Genomic DNA, 12,587 nt, shown 5'->3' with positions numbered 1-12,587 from the left:
AGATGTTTCTTTATATGAGAAGAATAAAACCCTCATTTGTGAAAGTCTCTGTCTTTCAGGAGTTTGATATTTGCAGCTGAACGCAACTCCTAACTTACATACAAGTGAATGTCCAAAAATAGGGGCTTGATTAATAAATTATCCTTTATCCACACAATGAAATACTATACAACATTAAAAAATCATGTAGAACTGTGGTTTCAAATTACTTCCCACAGAAAACACATCCCTTTTCTATTCAATCTTTCATGGAATCCCACTAGATGGTACTAGTGAAAGTAGAGCTATTCTGGGTGTACTAGAGGGTGAGGACACAGAGTCTTCTCTTTCCACCTTGCAAACTTTACTCTTTCCCCTGGGAAAGCTCAGAAGCCACTTTTCCGGCCTCAAGAATTTGGTAAAACTATAGAACATAGTTTGAAAACCATCATCAGCATTATCTATGTACAAAAAAAATAAAGTTCATGCGACCATGTTAAAGCAAACAATTTACTTAACCAAACTATGGTATGATCCAATTTTAGATTTTAAAATATGTATAGATTTATGATTACACAAATGGTATGCCTTTGCGCCATGTACAAACAGAGAGGCAACATGTATCCCATTTGTTTACAATAAAATAAAAAAAAGATAAATAAATCCATAACCTTTCATTTATAAAGAAAAAAAATATGTATAAATATTAATTTCCCAGACTTTGTAAAATAGGAAGTCACATTCATAGTAATTACCAAATCGTCTTGGCTGGTGGTCCCCATTTGTGTTACAGCAGCCCCGTCCTCCCCAGTCTTTCCCGGCTGTCTCAGAGGGCTGGAGGGGGGTTTCCCGTTGGGAACGTGGTTCCTCCACCTCAGTGGTCCTGCTGCTGCAGCTGATGCCCCAGGAGTGGACGCCCCTCTGTCAAGCAAGCCCACCTCGTTCCCACGTGGTACTCACCATGCTGCAAGGGCCTGCCCTGCACACACCACTGTCCTCCAGGTGGACTCTGTCACTTCCCAGCAAGAACCAGGAGGATGCGCCATCTTCTGTGGGGCTGAGCTGTTTTGGAGCAGGCTGGGGAGCAGAGGCTAGGAGAGGAGTCGTGATTTCTTACTCATTTTCTACATCTAGACATCCAGCGTCAACTTCCCAGGCTCCTTCCACCTGCCGATGGGCTCACTGGTCTCAAGTGGTAACCCCATTCCTGCACCGTGTGAGTGTGTGTGTGTGGGGGTGTGTGTATCAAAGCCATGTAGATTGGAATTTAGAATTTTAATCGTTATTAATTCCTGAATACCTAGATTGGGTTGCTTAAAATTTTTCTGATTTTTTCTAATTATATTCTAAAACATTTCAGGGCCGAGGATGTAGCTCATTGGTTAAGTGTGCACTACGCATTTCAAGACCCTGGGGTCAATTCTCAGCACCAAGTCCCAACCCCCCCCCCCCCCCAAAAAAAAAAAAAAGCCCACACTCAAAACACAACAGAAAACCTACAACAAACATGTCTTACTTTATCCGTATTAACGGATAAGGATACACCAGAAATTAGTTCTGACTCCAAGCATTCAGTTCAACTGACTTAGCAAGTTTACTCTGCGTTTTCTGCCAACCAAGGTGAAGAATTTACCTCTGTTGGCTGTGGAGGGGTAAAGGTGGAGCACGGAGGGACAGGAATACACCACCCACATGAAATAATCATGTAGAGCTATGGTTTCAAGTAGGGGACACTTCCTTTTTTATATTCAGTCTTTCATCAAATATCAGTATCCATGAGCAGTTGAGTTTTGTATCTTTGCATTTAATCAACTATGGATCAGAAGCATTCAGAAAAAAAAGTGTACTGAATATGTACAAATGTTGTTTTCTTGTTGTTATTCCCTAAACAATACGGTAAACAACTATACACAGCATTTACACTGAATAGGCATTACGAGTAATCTAGAGATCATGTTCATAGGTTATACATTAACTATCATGCCATTTTAATACAAGGGACGTGAGCATCTGGGGATTTTGGTGCAGGGGCGGGCCCCCGAATCCATCCCCCAAGGACACTGAGGGATGACTGCTGTGTATGTTTATGACAGAAGGCAGTCTGAAGCCTGCCTGTGCATTCCAGGAAAGCCCACACCTCCCTTCCTTCCGGTGACCTGTTCGCCCAGGAGTCCCTCTCACTGGGCTCCTTGCCTTGGGGACTGATTCTGGGAACACAGACTGCCCACACAGGGAACTTCATCACAGACCCTCCATTTGGGGCACCGCTTGGTTCCCATGTGGACACATCACAAACCGGCGAAGGGTACTGGGGAGGGACAGGGTTCCCATTACAGTGAAGTGGTGAGATGAGAAAGATGGAGGTCAATATCACAAGGAAGAGCCCGGTTTTCAGCTGGGAGACCACAGAAGGTCCTAGTTCCCAGTGAATTCCCCCCTCCCTTTCGCCGCTGAGGGTGATCAGCCTTGGGCTGATCTGCAGAAAGTTTCATTCCCTTGACAGGACTTTCAGCTCAGGTGGGAACTAAGCAAGCAGATGGGGACACCTGCACAGAGGTCTCTACAGAGCTTGGTCATTGGAGGCTCCCTCTGAGGAAGCCTGTTCAGCACTGTCAATTTTACTTAGCTGAATTTTCCAAGTGCCCTGTTGCAGGGGACAAAATTTCAGAGCCCCTTTCCACTGTTACAACAAAAGAAGACTTTTCCACAGTCTAAGGGGGAATCCCAAATTTTCACATCATTCCTGCTTCCGATATCTGGATATCTGGCAGCTCCTCTTTCCTTTTTTCAGAATATTCTTTTTGATCTTCTTTCTTTTTTCTTGTCATTATTCTCTGACCCAGAGTCCCCTATCCCCTCCCACCCTACCGCTCTCCCATTGCTTTAAACAAACTTCTGAGCAATCCTGTTTTGCTATAAATGCTCTTAGTGACCCTTGTTTTCATCATCTCACCATCCCTGACCCTCACAAAGGACAAACGACTTCATTTCTTTCCATTATTTACATCTTCCTGAATAACACCAGCTAACATACTCTGTTTCTGGAACATGTACAAGTTAGCTTAATCCTACCGCAGTCCTATGCAGTAGGTACTTCAGTATGTCACACTGTTAGACAAGAAAACTGACTCCTGCCGGGTGCGGTAGCACACGCCTGTAATCCCAGTGACTCGGGAGGCTAAGGCAGGAGGATTGTAAGTTCAAAGCCACCCTCGGCAACTTAGTGAGGCCCTATACAACTCAGCAAGACCCTGTCTAAAATATAAAAAGGGCTGGAGATGTGACTCAGAGGTTTAGAGCCCCTGGGTTCAACTCCTGGTACAAAAACAAAAACAAACCCCCTAACTCTTGGCAAGAGGCTTGGCCCAAGGTCCCCTGTGTGGAAGCTGGGAAGAACTCCAGCCTCAGCAGCCTGGCTCAGGCCTGGGCAGTCCCCCATAGCATGAGTTCTGTGGTTCTTTCCTCTGAGGATTCTGTATTGAAATCTTCCCACACTTAATCCTGCCATTCGGAGTTTCCAGTGGTCTCCATGGTGCCTCAAGGCCCTTCTGCCTGAGGGACAGATTGCTGTGGGGCACTCGGGTACAGGGTATCAGATCAACAGCACGAAGCCTCCCCTCCTCGCAGATCCACACAGCTGCGGCCTCCCAGCCCAGGACCCTCAGGACTATAAATGTCCCATTCCTGGCTGATGCTAGAACTGCAGCTGCATGGGTCTGCAGTTGCCTGAATTTTAACTGAAAGTTTTGAAAAGAGATACTCATTCATCCTAGGAAATAAGACAAAGGGACATAAGATGGGGTTTTTAACTTGATCGAACACTTCTGTGTAGATAATCACATTTAATCCTGGGTTTTTTTTTTTTTTTTAATTATTACTCTCATTAAAATCTTTCTTTATTGAGACAAATTTCATCTCTCGTAAGATTAACCATTTTAAAGTGTACAATCCAATAGCAGTACACTTCATTACGGTGTATTAGCCATCACCTCTACCTAGTTCCAAATCTTCATCACCCCAATGGGACCTGTGCGCATCATGCAGTAATTCCTCTCCCTCCCTCCCCCAGTTCCTGGCAAACACCAACTGTGGCTCTGTGGCTGTGGATTTGCCTATCTGGATACATCCTGTAAGTGGATTCATACAGTGTTGGGCCTTTTGTGTCTGACTTTTCCTCTCAGCATGTCTTTGAGGTTCACCCAGATCAGAATTCTTATCAGAATTTCCTTTTTTGGTGGTGGTGGTGTTGGGGACCGAATCCAGGGCCTTGCACATGCTGGGCAAGTGCTTCTCTACCACTGAGTTATGTCCCCAGTCCAGAATTTCCTTCATTTTTGGGGGGTGAGCCATATCCCATTGTATAGATAGTCCCCGTTTGGGGTTGTTTCCTGCGTTGGGCTACTGTGGATAGTATCTATACCCAGGTATCTATTTTCAGTTCTTTTGAGTACATACCTAGGAGTAAAATTTGTGGGCCATAGAATTGATCTCCACTTAACTTTATGAGGAACCTCTCAGCTTCATTTTAAAGCAAAAGACTTAAATTATGAGGTGCCCAAACTGGCAAGTGACAGCAGTCCTACCAGCCAGGACTCATCCTGCAGTGATTCTAAAACCCTGACCACTCATTCTTGAGGGCGAGAGCCAGCCCTTGGGGAGAATTTAACAATAACTTCAGAAAAGAGCTTCCTAAGGCCAGGAACCCCAGGAGAAATAAAACCAGGGGCTGTTTTAATCATAAATCAACAGGGCTGGCTCACACATAGATCCCATCAAGCCAACACGATGTGAGCATGCTATTGAACACTGTTTCCTCTCTTGCCACATATTTTTAGTGTCCTTGTGGGGATTTTACACCGATTCTGCCACGGACAAAAAGATCACTCTTGCTAGTCCCAACTGTCTTTCACGGGCTGCATTTCTTGATGGACGAGGCGGGGGTGCAATTTGGATCTGAAGGTCTGGTTTGACAGAGTCTGCAGAAAGGGAACTTGTTGCCTGCAGTGCGTACTTAAAGGGTTAAACGGCAGGGTCTGCGGTCAGCCCCAGCCCAACTGGGGAGTGGGAAGAGTAAGAGGATGTGGGGGAGGGGAGGGCTTTGGCCTTGGGAAGCTTATTTTTCAGTGGTTTCTAGGGGAATTCTACCACGAAGAGAACATTCTACCACGATTCTACATTCTAAGGTCTGCCCCGACTTCTTCTCCCTGCTTACTGGTGCATTTTCTTGTAGCGAGGTGGCCTGGAAAGCTTTGCAGAGCTGGGTTAGACACAGCCTGGGCTCCCGCCGTCCCTCCCCTCCCGTCCCTGGCCCCGCTGACCTGATTAATCAGAACCTTGCAAAGCCCACTGAGGAGGCTCCCTGGCTAATCTCATCTCCGCACCCACGCGGGGACCGGCGCCCCCGCTCCGCCAATGAGACGCAACTCTGCAGGCTGGCTGGGCGGTGGAAAATTCCATGCGCTCGGCGCGGCCCTCGGCGGCCCTGGAGGAACCTAGCGCTCAGCACCGCGCCACCCACCGCCGGCGGAGCCAGCTCGCTGCGCCCCCGGGTCTCGGCGCCTGTCCACGAGACGTCGTGCCGCTAGTGCTGTCGCCCCTGTTGTCCCCACCTCGTTCTAGGGCTGGCAATTTCAACAAATCACAGGGGAGCAGGTGATGCCTGTAATCGCCGCGGGGACCGCGTGTGGCCGGCGGACAATCCCTGCCTGGTGGCATGTGCGCTTGTGTTGCACACCTCCGTCCTCAACCCCCACCGTGCCCACCCAAGCTACAAATCCCGCCTAGAATTGTTCCCCTCCGGGCTTTGCAACTCCGTGCGTGGGAAGAATGCACGAGCGGGGCACCCACCTTCCTAAATCGACCCACCCTTGAACTAGGATGCCTTTTTGGAAGTGCCTGGTGAGACCTAGAAAGAACCGGGTTGAGTTAGCAAGGTGCGGAAGCGGGCTGAGGAGGGCGTCCCAGCCACCAGCCCGATGAAACAGATCAGGTGTCATGATTCAGAGAGGAACAGAAAATTCCAGGGGCGCAGAGGAGGGACGCTTGGCTCCGTGTGCCACCCAGGGAGTGGAGAATTAGGCGGGGAAGGGGAAAGTCTTCACTCCTTCACTCCCTTACACCTCAATTGTGGCGACATCCCCAGTATTTCAGGGGATCCAGACCTGTTTGTGCTCTTTGCAATGTGGAAGAAACTCGGGAACACGGTCCAAATATTAGCACAGCAGCCTTCTGCCCAAGGGGATGCCAAAGGCGACTGGGGTTCAGGGCGTCGGGGAGAATGGACAGCTACCTGGGAGGCAGGAAAGGGGAAATTACCGGTGCTGCTTCTTGTAGCAAAGTAGAAGTTTCAGGAAGAATCCCTAGAATGGAAGAGGAAGAAGAGCCAGCCCACAGACAATCCAAAACCCTGAGGTAAGGGAGGCTCAGGAAGACATCCCGGAAAGTAGAGCCCCGGGCACCCTGAGGACTTGAACTCTGAGGCTGTTGGCGGGCCGTCTCCTCTCCTGGTTGCCTTCTGTAGCTCCCCTCGCCTCCCAAGGCAGGGAGCAGAAACTAGAACCTGTTTTTCCAAAGGCAGCCATCAAACCTAGAGATATGACTAGCATCTTCCTTCTGCCTTTCTGTGTAAGAGCTGGCCATAAGAAGGTCTCCCATCCGCCTTTTCTGATAGATCACAGAACTTCATTCCAGAAGGGACCAGTCATATTCACACTAGAAAGGACCACTACACAGAATGGCCGAGAAGAGAATCGAACAGATGGACCTTGCTGCTAACCCGCCCAGTCTGTCCCTTAGGTCATACCGTCTGTCCAATTACATGGCTATTCACTGTCCATTCTTCACTGAAACTGTCCAGGAGAAAAATCAAAATGAAGTAGCATTAGTTTCTAGTACTTAAAATGGAGTCCAGTGGTCACGTTAATCAAATCTCAGATGTGATCCAGCTGAACCTTTGAACTGGGCTGCAGACACGCCCAACCCCAGATTCCAGTTGACCTTTGAAACACAGTTAATCCCTGCTGACCTTCTATACAACTACCTAACACCCCAGTCCCTTGTTATAAAGGAGCTTAACCCTTGCCAGCCAACCCAACCTAACCAGTCATAACTCCTAACAAATGATGCTTAAAGCTATAAATATGGCTGCCATTCATATGGTGCCACTTTGAAGCACTTTTCAACACTGCTTAAACCTGTGTTTCCCCATTGCAGTCCTAATTTTCTGTGCTCTCAGGTTAACTTTATGCTAGGTCAACAAAACTAAACATAAGATAGACGTTTTTTCTTGAGTGCTTGGATCTTCATTTCTGAAGGCTCTTATGTCATGTAAATATTTGATTAAATACATCTGTTATGCTTTCTTTTTGTTAAATTGTCCTTTGTTATAGGAATGTCAGTACATCCTTTATGAGTGAGGAAGGGTATTACACTTTTCTACCCCTATATAATAAACAAGTCCAGAATCAGCAACAAAAAATCCCAGTGCCCCACTTCTGCTAATGACTAGCTGAAAGTTCTGGGAAAAATCTCCTCTCTGAGTCTTTAGTTTTCACCTCTGCGAAATGAGGATATTTACAATTTCTGCCCCATTTACCAGCTAAGGTGATCTGTGAGACTAAAATAAAATGAAATTCTCTTTAGGGACCAGAGAGAAATATATGGAAGTGATTCTTATCCGCATGCATAAATGATGTCTAATCTATGCCATTTCAGTTGAATTAACTTTGAGCAAGAGCCACAGCTAAATTAATTAGTCTGTGCATTTATTAGTGCACTCAGTAAATAATTATTAAGCACCTATTATGTGCCAGGAACAGTTCTATGTATACTGTACCAACACTGAGCACAACACAGAAATCTCTGTTGTTGGAAAACTTCTTGTTGGAGAATACAACTATAAATAAACAGGGAAACTATTGAGTTTTTAAGGTAGCGATAAAGATATGGATAAAAATAAAGCAGGAAACAGGTGTGGGGGCTTTGGAGTTTGGGGAGTGATTTGTAATAGGGCAGTAAGGAGGATTTGTGGAGAAGGTGGTCTCTGAGCAGAGGCCCAGCAAAGAGGCAAGGTGAGGCCCCTGGAGTTTGTAGGGCAAGGAACATTTCAGGTGGGGGGTGCCCAGTAGTACTGTGTGTCTGAGGTGGGACTGTGGCCTTCTTCTTGCAGGGAGAGGAAGGTGGGCACTGTCCCTGGAGTGGGGCAGAGGTGGGGTCAGGATGGAGTAGAGCTCGTACAGCCTTGACGCCCACCTTGCACTCTAAGCTTTGAGGGTACGTCTTGACGGTTGGAGGGCACCATGGAGGCTAAGCCTTGACCTCACTTAACGCAACTCCACTTTTAACTTGGGTACTGGCAGGCACCAGCAAGGATTTATTGCAAGACTTGCTCCGTGTTCTAAGCTGTGCTGGAGGCTGTGAGGACATGAGACATCTGTGAGGGCTGTGACCGCTTGCGGCACTGTGTCGAGGGCCTGAGAGCAGGAGGATGCTTGGAGCTTTGGGATACCCAGGGGCACCCCGGCATGCGCTAGGGTCCCAAGGAGGTGCTCAGTGATCTCGGTGGACAGAGCGACTCAAGTTGAGCATTTTGATAAGTCCTTCTCTACCCAGGCCCAGGGTGGCCTGCAGCCCCTGGCAGCCACGCACATGCCGGTCATCGTTGCCCATACACAGCAGGGGCTGAGACCCACTGCCCTCCAGCCCCCGGGGTGATGGAAGGCCTCATGAAGAAATAAATGAGCCAGCTGGCTGCAGTATGGAGTGTCCCCCCAGGGGGTTAAAAGATGGACTCTGGTGTCCAGCCTTGGCCTTTCTTCTGTAATAGGCCAGTCAAGAGTCTGAGGCCAGGTCCTCAGGGCAGCCGTTTCCTGCTCCAGAGCCCACGTTTCCTTTCCAGGTCTCTGATCCTCCTTGGTTGGGTAATCCTGCCTGAAATGTCTCAATTCTGACCAGGCCAGGAGGGCCATCAGGGATCAAGAAGTTTGACATGAGTTCAGAAAGTTCCTCAAAGCCTGGTCATCCTGGCCAGCTGGGCTCTGGACTCTCTCTCAGCCCCTTGGGAATGCAGGTGTGGTGGACTCCCCCAGAGACTCTCCAGAAGGGCCTTCACCCCTGGGCAACCTGCCACCTTACCTCAGGAGTAAGGTTTCTGCCACAGCCCTGGGTTTCGGCTCTAGAATTACCTTGGACCTCCACTGGACAGGTCGAGCAAGTCCTGTGACCCTCAGGGACTCAGCCGTGTCCACGCAGGCTCTGTTGAAACCAAGACAACCTCACGTGCTCATTTCCTTGCAGCAGTAGAAGCCAAGCTTCTCTGGGGGGGGGGGAGAGAGAGAGAGAGAGAGAGAGAGAGAGAGAGAGAGAGAGAGAGAGAGAGAGAGGAGACGTTGCCTATACCTGCTTCACAGAGTGGAAGGTTTTATTTATTTAGCTTTTGAATAAATAATGCATCACAAGATTCAAGAAAATAGCAAATATAAACAACATTATTGTGGTAAAAAGTGTTCCACCTCACCTGGCCCAGTTCTTATCCTCACCAAGGGAGGTGGTGTCTGTTGCTGATTTGTTGGGGATCCTTTCAGAGGTTCTTTTAGCACCTACAAACACAAGAGAATGTATATTTTCCCCCAACTCCCAACTCTTTGTATTCAGTTGGTAATTGACAATGCAGAGTTCCCTATCTTGTGTTGCCAGTTAACAGTGTATCTTAGAGATCTTTCAATATGGTACGTGAAGCATTTCTTTCTTCTTCTTTCTGATGTTACTATCCAGAAACGGGCCCAAACAATTCCCTGGGGAGGGGCGTTGAAGTTGCTTGCATCTTTTGCTTTCAAACAATGCTGCCATGGATAACTTTTGCCATTCGTCATTTAGCACATGATTGTGTTCACACAGAGGGGCAGTTCCTAGAGGTGGAATTGCTGAATCAAAGGGCAAGGCATCTCTAAAGGGACAGATGTTGCCAGAATGTCCTCCTGCAGGGGCAGGTCAGGCCCATCCCCAGCAGAAATGCCTGAGAGAGAGTGACCATGTTCCAGAGATGGTCAGCAGGGTGGCTTTTTAAACTTTTGGATTTTTGCCACTTTTGGATTTTTGCCATTTCTGATGCCTTTTAAGAAATGAATATGGTTTTTATTTGTGTATTTCTTATTATGATTAACATTGAACATGTTTTTATATGTTTAAGAACTCATTGTCCACGTGTGACTAGTGGCTGCCATATGGAAGCCCTCAGATCTACGATATTCTCTTTTTTATCCACGTATTTAAAAATTATCTATGACACTGAACGAAATACTTCTACATGATCTGTTTAATTTCCATGATTATTTAAATTTGCCTAATTTTATTTTATATATTTGCTCTTTTTTCCTTTTTGATTTTATTAGCCAGAAGTGTATGTGTTTTATTGTTAGTTTGTTTTTCGACGAAACAGCATTTGAATTTATCAGTTGGTCCTATAGTCTTCTGTTTTAAAATCATTATATTCTAATTTTCTCATTATTAATTTATTCCTTCAGTTATCCTATCCTTTAGTTAATTTGATTACTTTTCCTAATTTCCCTATTGTGTTGCTTCATTTGCTTTTGTTTTTGTGTTTATTAGTGAAAGTGCGTCAGGCTATTTTCAGCAAGCCCTGCTTTGACTGCACCAGATCTTCTTTCTTGTCACCTTTTGTTATTTGTATTAATATTTTCTTTTTGACTCAACAGCTATTTACAATAGTCTAATTTTTTCCAGATAGTAAGAGCTTTGGTTTCCTGGTTTTTTACATTATTTTCTGTGTTGTTATTAAAGCATGTCTTTTGTTCTATTTTTACTTTTGGAAAATTTAAGGTATGTTCTGTGGTCACTTGTAAAAAAGATATACTCTCCCTTCTTTATTGTGTGACTTAGTTCTCCATGGGCCGTTAAGTTTTTCCCACTGGCCTTGTGAAGCCTTGGTGATTTTCTCTGGTCCCTGTTACCCTGTGAATCCCTGAGGGTGCACCTAGGTTTGTATTTAATCCTCCTCCTCAGGCTTCGGTGTCTTCCTTTAACCGGGGCCTCGTGTCTTTCTTACTGAAGAGATGGACAGGTCTCAGCCATTCATTCTTTGACAGTTGCTTCATTCTTCTTTTTAAAAATCTGTATTGAAGCGCCTCTTAGGTATATTTTGGTTCCTCCCTTTCAAATTCTTGTGTCTCTTAGCTTCTCCCTCATATTTTCTACCTCTTTATTATTTTGTGGAGGTCGGGTAATTTCCGTGGCCCTTGCAGTTCATGAACTCTGCCACTGCATGGATCAACTGCATTTTCCTGGGGAAAATGTAAATGTTTCCTTTTTCAAACTTGTACGTGGTCCTTTGACAATACCGCTATTCTAATTTTTCTTAGTTTCCTCCTTTATATATTTAAGCATGTTGAGTTTTTTTTTTTTTTTTTTTTTTTAATGTTTAAAGGATAGTAGAGCTAATATCCTATTACCTTTGCTTCTTGGTATGAGATTTCTTCCCCACCTCTTGCATCTGTTGCCCCAGGAAGCTTGTCATCTCCGCTTATATTTAGTGTGGCTCCTGTTTTTGTGGGAAGTCCCTGTTCCATGGGTTTGGGAGTCACCCTGTAGAATAGATGTGTATTTTCTTCTACCAAGGTCCTTGTGGGCTTCTGGAGTGCAGGACTACCTTTTGCACTGATTCTGTGACCCGAGGCCATGGTGTCAGGGAGGTAGTGTGACTCCACACTCCCCAACTGTGCTGGCCTGGGTCTTTTTCTTCCCCAGAGTCTGATGGACGGCTAGCAGACAGGTGGGCCGGATCTTCCCGATCCTTCTTCCTTTTTGCAAGTAGGTAGCTAGACAGATCCCAGTGGTCCGTGTCAGCGCGGCTCTCGCTCCGTGGGGGCTGGAGTCTGGCCTGCCGCTTGTTTCCGCGTGGACATTAGATTGCGGTTCCCGGCCCGCATCAAAGGCTAGATTTCCATCAGTCGCTCGCCTAGAACTCTTACTCACCATCACTTTTACTTTCTTGCCCTAGAGCCTGACTATGAATAAATGTTTTCTTTGCTAAATTTTATCCTGGATTTTAATTACTTTCAAATACGTGTGTGGGGCTTACCTGTATAATGACCATGCATCTATAAATAAGATTATTATTAGGCTTGTCTTTTCTTTTCTCTTTTATGGTGGTACTGGGTATTGAATCAAGGGTGCTCTATCACTGAGTACATCTGCAGCCCGTTTTACTTTTTTATTTTGAAGCAAGGTCTCATTAAGTTGCTGATGCTGGTCTTGAACTCAGCCTCCCAAGTAACTAGGATTACAGACATGTACCACCGTGCCTAGCTAATAAATATTTGATATTTATAATATATAACTCTTATGGAGTAAAATTCAAAATTTGCTTGAATTTTGAAGATAGTTTGAATACTAAAGAAATTTTGCTTGAAGCCGAGATTTGAGCCAATTCCCTTCATCCCCTGAGGTTACATGTTTGTTCTGTTTTGTCATTGGGGGTACTTCTGTGGAAAAGTTTGAGAGGCCCTGCCCTGAGGTGACCTTGATTGCTAAGATGGAAATCTCTCATGGGTAAGTCCCCCGACACGTCAATTACCCACCCGAAGCTCAAGCAC

This window comes from Sciurus vulgaris, assembly GCF_902686455.1.
Source record: "Sciurus vulgaris genome assembly, chromosome: 10".
Classification (NCBI taxonomy): domain Eukaryota; kingdom Metazoa; phylum Chordata; class Mammalia; order Rodentia; family Sciuridae; genus Sciurus; species Sciurus vulgaris.
The sequence above is the reverse complement of the archived record's forward strand: the minus strand, read 5'-3'. Positions refer to the sequence as shown.